At 35.5% G+C, this 9,160-nt stretch overlaps 1 pseudogene; it reads right to left on the reverse strand.

Moving 5' to 3' along the window:
• Positions 1-366: 366 nt before the first annotated feature.
• LOC108989010 lies at positions 367-3,307 on the reverse strand (annotated as a pseudogene).
• Positions 3,308-9,160: the final 5,853 nt, after the last annotated feature.

Consider the following 9,160-nt stretch of genomic DNA (forward strand, 5'->3'; position numbering starts at 1 on the left):
ATAGTAAAATAATACAATAGTAACTTTTCAATTAATAGGTCAATTAATATAACTTTTTAAAATTTTAAATAAAATATAATAAACAATTTAATTTTTTCAAATTTTAAAATAAAAATAATATTATAATAATATTTTATTTAACTTTTAACTCTGATTTCAACTCAACTGATCACTATCCAAACCTCCCTTTACCCAACTCTACACAATGTTGCAACGAACTTGACTTTTAGGGACGAAATATCAACTAGAGAGGCAACACACATGAACACGTTCGCTAATCAAGTCTTGCTCAAGTGAGAACACACGGTCAATAATAAGGACAATAAAAACAATAATCTCCTCCTGATGATCTAGTTTTCTTTAATAAATACATGCAGACATCTTATTTCAGGGTATCCACATTTTTGCTGAGCTCCTCCAGCTTCCTCAGCCTCACTTTCTCACTTTCACCCACTAGCTGACCGACAAGACATTACAAAATCAGAACACAAATTAATTTAATAAAATATCTGCACATAATATAAGATATCACTTGAAATTTGCCCTACAAAGTACCGCATATGCTTAAAATGATCATCATATATCTAGTATTTATAACCTCCATTAATTTTGTAACTAGTTGAGATTTTTCCATGTTTTTCTCATGATTGAAAGCCTAAAGGTCTATCTTCCCTGTATTCTGTCTCCTGTAACAAACAAAGTTGCATGTAGAAGAACTTTAAAATTAAAAAATAAGAAAAAAATATTGATTAATTTGATTTGATTTAGGGTAATATCACAAAAAGAAGCTTGATCGAATGAGGCATTTGCTTGTTGTGTCGTATAAGTTATCAAATCATTCCATGATACAGTAGTACTGCTTGCATGATGTTCTATATATATATATATATATATATAAAATTTGGAATCATCATATCTTAACTTCCAAATGACCTAGTATTTGAAATTTATAGTTCTAAATAAAGACAGCATATTCTGTTTTTGTTTTTATAAAAGTGCATGCAGTGAATTCATAAACGAATTCCCGCTAGCATATATCCGAAAAATTTGAAGTTCTCAGTACTTCTCAATTCATGGAAAAAGATCATAGACGTATGGAAGCTGGGAGGATCATACAACATTTATTTAGTTATCTAAACTTGATTTTGTGTAAAAAAAAAATAATAATAAATATTATAAGACTCACATCGCTCCAATGAATATCTCTTTTTCAGGCCGACCGGTACAATTTGATGCAAGAACTTGAAAGGAATGACTTCAAAAAATAAAAAAAATTTGAGAAAGCAATATTTATATAATATTGACGTAAAACGTAAAGGGAAGGATTTCCTTTCAGGCTATGACGCAATCAGATGCCTGTTGATAAGCAGCTAGCTTTTTCATCAAACCCAGATTTACAAAATTGTGAAATAATTTTAAGTTGATGGGAATAGATAGATTTCATTATTTATTTTATATTTCAACATTCTTTTTCACATGTGGGTCAAACTCCTCTAATTTAATAGATGGTCTAACACGTGGAATATTTAATTAAATGAGATAGAGTACACATTACAAGAAAAATAAGCATTTGTGACGGATTATTTGTGACAAACACAGATTCATTTTGACAGAAAATAATCATTTTCACTGGACCTTCTTTTTGCAGCTCTGCCCCAGTGGCTTTAACTCTTTGTTAACTACATCTATCCTCTTGCGAACGAGACCAACTTCCTTCCTCATTGGATCTATGAGACCCTCAAGCTCCGTAATTCTGACTTGTGGTGCCAATTATGTGACAAATCAGGACATACTGCCTCTCGATGTTATAAGCGCTATGATCCTCACTTTCTACCCCCACCACCACGTCGGACTGGACAAGCCAATCTCTCCACCACCCACACTCAGCAGCTGTCTGATCAAGAGTGGCATGTTGACTCTGGAGCAACGCACCATCTGACCAACAATTCCAATAATCTCAATGTACGTGGAGAAGACTATGTTGGCACTGATCAAATCCAAGTCGGTGATGGTTCAGGTTTGTCTATAACCCACACTGGCACCACGTCCTTATCCACCCCTTCAAAATCTTTTGTTCTTGATAAAATTCTTGTTGTTCCCCAAATCACAAAAAATTTAATCTCTGTTCAAAAATTTACTCGGGATAACCATGTTTATTTTGAGTTTCACAATGAATTTTTTCTCATTAAGGACTACTCGGGGAACGTCCTTCATAAAGGCCATAGCAAAGACGGATTGTATTGCTTTTCACCACCACTTCAACGTGATGCCTCTTCTGCTTTTGTCGGTGTTTGTATTTCCATCTCTGATTGGCATCGTCGACTAGGACATGCTAATTTTCGTACTGTCAATCATGTGTTAAATTCCAATAAAATTTCTGTTGAAGTTAATAAAAGGCAATCTGTTTGCCCTGACTGTGAGATGGTCAAAAGCCACAATTTGCCATTTTCAAACTCTGTTAATCATGCAACTCGACCTTTAGAACTCATTTTTTCTGATGTATGGGGACCAAGTGCTGTTACCTCAAGCTATAACTCTCGTTATTATGTTTGTTTCTTGGATGATTGTACAAAATTTATTTGGATTTTTCCCCTCAAACACAAATCTGAAGTTGAAAATATTTTTTTCCAATTTCAAACATATGTTGAACGGCACTTTGATACAAAAATTAAAGCGGTTCAAACCGATTGGGGAGGTGAATTTCGCCGACTCAATACTTATTTCAAAAATTGTGGTATTGAACATCGTATTGCTTGTCCTTATACTCATGAACAAATGGGTTCGGTTGAAAGACGCCATCGTCAAATTGTTGAAATGGGTCTTGCTTTATTAGCTCATTCCAACCTTCCTCAATACTATTGGGAAGATGCTTTTCAAACGGCCACCTATATTATTAATCGTTTACCAACTAAAATCTTAGCCAACCTCTCTCCATTTGAAAAAGCATATCACAAAAAGCCGAACTATGATTTTATGTGTGTCTTTGGTTGTGCTTGTTGGCCCAACCTACGACCCCATAATCGTCACAAAATTGATTTTCGATCCAAAACTTGCATTTTTGTAGGCTATAGTCTCTCACATCAGGGTTACAAATGCCTAGACTTATTAACAGGAAAAATATATGTCTCTCGGCATGTGGTCTTTGATGAAACTCTCTTCCCATATCAAAAACCAAATCTTCCCATTGTAAGTCACTCTCAGTTTGACATGGCATCCCTTCCATTCAATTTGCATTCCACACGTCCGCACCCACTCACTTCACATACAGGTGCCGTGTCCTCTCAACCTCATCCACCGCCACTTGCATTTGATCTCATGCCATATGTCACTCCAACAGTAATGCACCATCCAGATAATGCCACTGCTCCAGACCCGCATGCTGCATCAAGTTCGACGCCTGCTGAAATTTCCCTTCCCAGTACGTTGCCGAGCCATGTGTCTACGTCTGCTACAACCCAGCGCATGGTCACACGGTCACAAACAAATAACCTCAAGCCAAAATTGTCGTATGTTGGATTCATCAGATATCCTCTTCCAACTGCACTTCTTGCTGAGGTAAATAATTCTTACATTGAGCCAAGTTGTTTCACCGAAGCAAACAAGCACTTGCAATGGCGGAATGCAATGTTTTCGGAATTCAATGCCTTAATTCAAAATGGAACTTGGGATCTAGTTCCACCCAGACAAGAATACAATCTTGTTGGGAATAAATGGGTGTATCATGTCAAAAAAAAGGCTGACGGCAGTATTGAACGATTCAAAGCACGCCTTGTTGCCAAAGGCTTCCATCAACAAGAAGGAGTTGATTTCAATGAAACTTTTAGCCCGGTGGTTAAACCAACAACAATTCGCCTTGTCATCTCTCTTGCAGTCTCTAATAATTGGCCACTACGTCAATTGGATATTCAAAATGCATTTCTTCATGGATTTCTTCAAGAGGATGTCTATATGCAACAACCACAAGGTTTATTCATCCGGATTATCCTCATCATGTTTGCAAATTAAAAAAAAAGTTTCTATGGCCTTCGGCAAGCCCCAAGAGCATGGTTCTCTCGGCTCACGGATCAATTACAAATACTCGGTTTTAAAGGCTCCAAGGCTGATACCTCCTTCTACACATTTCAGCAAGACAAAATCCAATTAATCATCCTCATCTATGTGGATGATATAATTGTTACATGTTCGGACACTAAAGCTATTGATCAATTAATTGGAACTTTAGCAACAATTTTTCCAATTAAAGATCTTGGGCCATTATCTTTCTTCCTTGGCGTTGAAACTTTACGTATGGGTGATGATTTATTCTTAACCCAACGTAAATACATTAGTGATTTATTACGGAAGACAAATATGGACAACGTGAAACCATGTGCAACTCCCATGGCAACCACCTGCAATATGTGCAACTCCCATGGCAACCACCTGCAATCTCTCTAAATTTGAAGGTGCCGATTTCAGTGATCCTCAATTATATCGGAGTACACTTGGAGCCTTGCATTATCTTAGTTTTACACGTCCAGATATTGCTTACAGTGTTCATCGTGTAAGCAAGTTCATGCATCAACCAAAAGAACCCCACTGGCAAGCAGTGAAGCGCATCCTTCGATATCTTAAGCATACCATTTCATTTGGTCTTTATTTTTCCAACCAAACTGATCAAGCTCTTCATAGCTTTAGTGATGCTGATTGGGCGGGGGATAGCGACGATCGTAGAAGTGAGAGTGCTTATTGTATTTTCCATGAAAAAAACTTAATCTCATGGAGTTGCAAACAACAACAAACTGTGGCAAGAAGCAGCACTGAGTCCGAATATAAATCTCTTTCCAATGCCGTTGCGGAACTTCAATGGATTCAATCGGTTCTACATGATTTACACATCTCTCTTCCTCAATGTCCAACATTATGGTGTGACAATATTGGTGCCACATATCTCTCATCCAATCCGGTGTTTCATGCTCGTACCAAGCATATTGAAATTGATTTTCATTATGTACGAGATCAAGTCCTACAAAAAAAGCTTCAAGTTCTGTTTATCACTTCCAAAAATCAATTGGCTGACTTGCTCACCAAAGCGTTGAATGCTCCTCGATTCACTATGTTACGCGCCAATCTTCAATTGCAAGAACTGCCATTTCGATTGCGGGGGGATATTGGTGCATCTGACGCCGAAACTCAAGTAACGGAAGAAGATAAATGCCAAAACTCAAGCAACAGATAACAGATGCCGAAACTCAAGCAACAGAACTAATAAAGAATAAAGTCTGGCATGCGGATGCAGAAATATTGGGATATCAGCTTTTGTATTTCAAATTGCCGAAACTCAAGCAACGGAAAGCAACGGAAATAATGAAGAAATCTGGCATGAGGATATCTTGGGATATCAGTTTTTGTATTTCAAATTTAAATACGTTATATCTCCAATTGTATTATAAATAGCAACTCTTGTACACATATCAGAAATACAATAACAGAGTATATTCTCATCAATTATTTTTAAGCTTCTATACTCCATGACACCCTTTTTTTTTGTTTTTTTCCCTCAAATTAATTTGCAAAGCTCTCTCTCTTTCCTACCTCTCTTCTTTTGCTCGATCATTTTGCTTAGAATGATGGTTCTTTTTCGCTTGTTTTAGGTTGGATTATATATATCATGGCTTGTTGGCTGGCATTAAAGGTATGAAGCCAACAAGATTTTAAGTAAAAAGATAATACAATACAAGTTAAAATCATCACCAGAATACTTCCTCACTTTCGGCGAGGTATTTCGGTGGCCAAAACCCTCACTTTCGTGTGAAAACTCTTTTCTCTCAAATTTTGATCGTGAGAAGCTCGTAGAATAAAATTGGTGAGATAAAATGTTTTTCTCCACCAAAAGCCCAACTCGTGAGAAATACCTATGTTTTCCCATAAGATTAATCGCATGAAAAAAATTATTTCACCAGGGAAAATATGATGGCATTTGACAAAAATTTGTGGGAAAAAAGTATTTCCAATAAAATAAATTCGTGGCAAATGCTATTTTGGGCAAACTAATTTGCTGAAAATTTCTATTTATGAAGAACTCTTATTGTGGAAAATAATCACTCTCAGGAAAAACAAAGTATTTGCTGTGAGTTATATTCACGGCGAATGCTAAAAGATTTCAAAAAAAAGAAAAAAAAAACTATAAAATAAAAAATGGGACTGTGGCAAAAATAGTCATAAGAAGTAGTCTAATATAGGCTAAAATAAATATATCAAAACCTTGGAGATCCACATTCATACTTATAATAATTTAAAAAAAAAACATGTAAAATTGTGCTAACATGTTCACAAAAAAAACTCCTAATGAGAACCCAAGAGCCACAAGAAAAATAATCTTGGCTTTATCTTATGCTAGATAATCCTTTGAATGGCGCTTTTTCAACTCGGAGGTGCTCTAGTGGGGTAGGAAAAGCTTGGCATTTGATAGCCGGCCTTCTTGATGGATGGTACATCTCCAAATGCATTCACAAACTGAGAAATCCATGTAAACACACAAGACTTTGGAGTAACATTTTTCTAAGAAAAGAATATCATGACAAGGAATTGGGTGTTTGCGATATTAGAAGAAATTAACTTTGATGCAAACTAATTTCTAAAATTATTTGTAAACTGCAATCTAATATTTAAGGAGTGACCATTATAAACCATGAACATATAACAAAGACAATTACTATACTCAACAGAGAAACCTACAAGCATCATGGAAGCAAAATCAATAAATTGGCTAAAAGAACCTTATTCAAGTAATATATTTTATACAAAATATGTCTGCACATATGCAGACGCGAGAGAATACAAACCCTAAGAATTGGTTTTGACAATTGAACATGCTCAAATGCTTGAACTAGAATTTTCCTAGCTTTATCTCCATTACTAGAAATCTAAGAATACAATCATGAAGTGCAAATAATAATAATAATAAAAAGATCTATGACCAATAATGGCTTCAGTAGATGTCCAAGGGGAAATATGGATGAATATGATAAAAGATTTATCGGGAATATATAAAAAATAATAGAGAAAACCCATGTTAAGTATAATAAATTCATCAAGTCATATGAAGCAGCAAAACTACAAGTCTACATGTATAAGAAAATACTTTTTTTATAAGTACAAAAGGAAAACTACATGTATCACTAATGGAGTGAAAAAGTAAATTAATTGCTTATCTTTCATCTCCTCGAAATCAATTACCTTGTCTGTTGAATGATTTATCAAGACGACACTGTATTGTTCCTAGTTACAAAAACATGTTGCAGCAATGGCCTGAAAAGGAGGGGGAAGGGATGGAATAATATTAGCAAGGTCCAACTTTGAACAGATATATGCATCATGTTATTGATAGATTTAATTAGGTAAATTTGAACATATTAAATAATTTTGAACAGATGGTGAAGAATACATTTAAGAATTTATTTAAAAGAACAAAGTTGATCACAAAAAAAAGAGAAAGAAGCACTATTAGATTAGTGTTGCAATTATTGTAGACTTGTAGATAGTTGTAGACTAGTAGCTCTTAGCCAAGGAAAATTAGTGACAATGGATGAATATTACATTTGTAAGAAAGGTTATTGCCATTTGCCTAGAGGTTAGATAAATAGGTTATTGTCATTTGCCATTTACAAAGTTAAACACACACATACTCTTGAAACATAATTTTTCAGAAGGGAATGTTGAAGAGATTAAAAACATATTTGAGAGGCATTCAACTCTATAAGACTGGGTGCACCAAAGTGTTTGGGCAGCATATTACAAATCATATGAACTTCAACTTCATGTTCCAACAACATCCACATCAAGAACCAATCCATATTTCTTAAAAGTATTCAAGAAAATTTAAAACCATGCAGCCTTAAGCATAATTTTAGATAGGCCCTCACCTGGGAGTTAAAGAAAATTTAAGATGGATATCTTCAATAATATTTACACTTTATCTGCTTGATGGAAGTAAACAACACTACAACAAAAATTAGTTTTAGTGATGGTTTGGAAATTGTGATAGTGCCCAAACCGTCACAAAAAAATGCAAAAAAATATTTTTTGTGACGGTTTGTGGAAACTGTCACTGAAGGCAGATAAGAAATTACATTACGTTCAAACGTATACATAATCACGTTAGAACGTGCCCTAGACTTTCGAACGTGGAGGCTATTTACGTGCGAATGTGGAAATTTTTGACGCCAATGCTATTGATTCATGTGCAAACTTGATTTGATTTAATATTAAAGTTGGATATTTCAAATTGAAAAAGATTGAGAATTGAAGCACAATGATTTAATATTAAAGTTGTATAAGCTAACATTAAAAAAGATTAAGAATTGAAATTAAAAAACCGTAGATATATTAAATAATATTGTTAATTACATATGATAAAAATAAAGTACAAAATATTCCTGAATTTTGTAAACAACACGATAAAAGTGAAAAATACTCAAAACGAGTTGGTTACATATTTATTTAAATCTTCAATCAATGCATCGACCTTTGTGTTTAGGATATCTATCCAATGGAGAACATCGGTGACAAAATCTCCTACACTCTGTTCTACTGACACAATCTTTCGGTCAATATGTGTAGTAATATCTGAGATAATCATATCAACTCAAGCAGGCTGCGCATCTCCCATAGATGTACCCGTCGGCGACTAACTAGTACTCCCAATATAGGGAGCAACATCAGGCCCAGACTGGGTTGGAGGAACAAGATCTAGTACAAGGCTAGACTGATGTCGAGCATGTCCCCTCCCCTGTCCAATGCTCCGATAGTGTGTGGTCATATCGATAGGGCTCATCTGGTCTGTCATCCACTCCACCTAGGGTTGCACCCTCCGAGCCAATAATGGCTTGTGGTGAGGATTCCATATGAGAGGTTGTCCGTGGAGACGACGATTGCCTCGTAACAGATCCTCTAAAAAATACAAAATGATAAGTCGATGGGCTCTCCACGTGCCACTCGTACAAGGAACTATGCATGAGTCTGGCTAAATGTGGTCTTATATGCCACAGGATCCACATTTATTGCAATAATAAGATGCAACATGCGGAAAAAAGGGAGGAGCTGTACCTAGCTGAAGAGTTCTTCGTATCGATCCGGTCTCAGTCACTCCCAGTGAGGATGTAGAAATCTTCATCTCAGC

Source organism: Juglans regia, chromosome 8, assembly GCF_001411555.2.
Source record: "Juglans regia cultivar Chandler chromosome 8, Walnut 2.0, whole genome shotgun sequence".
Lineage (NCBI taxonomy): Eukaryota > Viridiplantae > Streptophyta > Magnoliopsida > Fagales > Juglandaceae > Juglans > Juglans regia.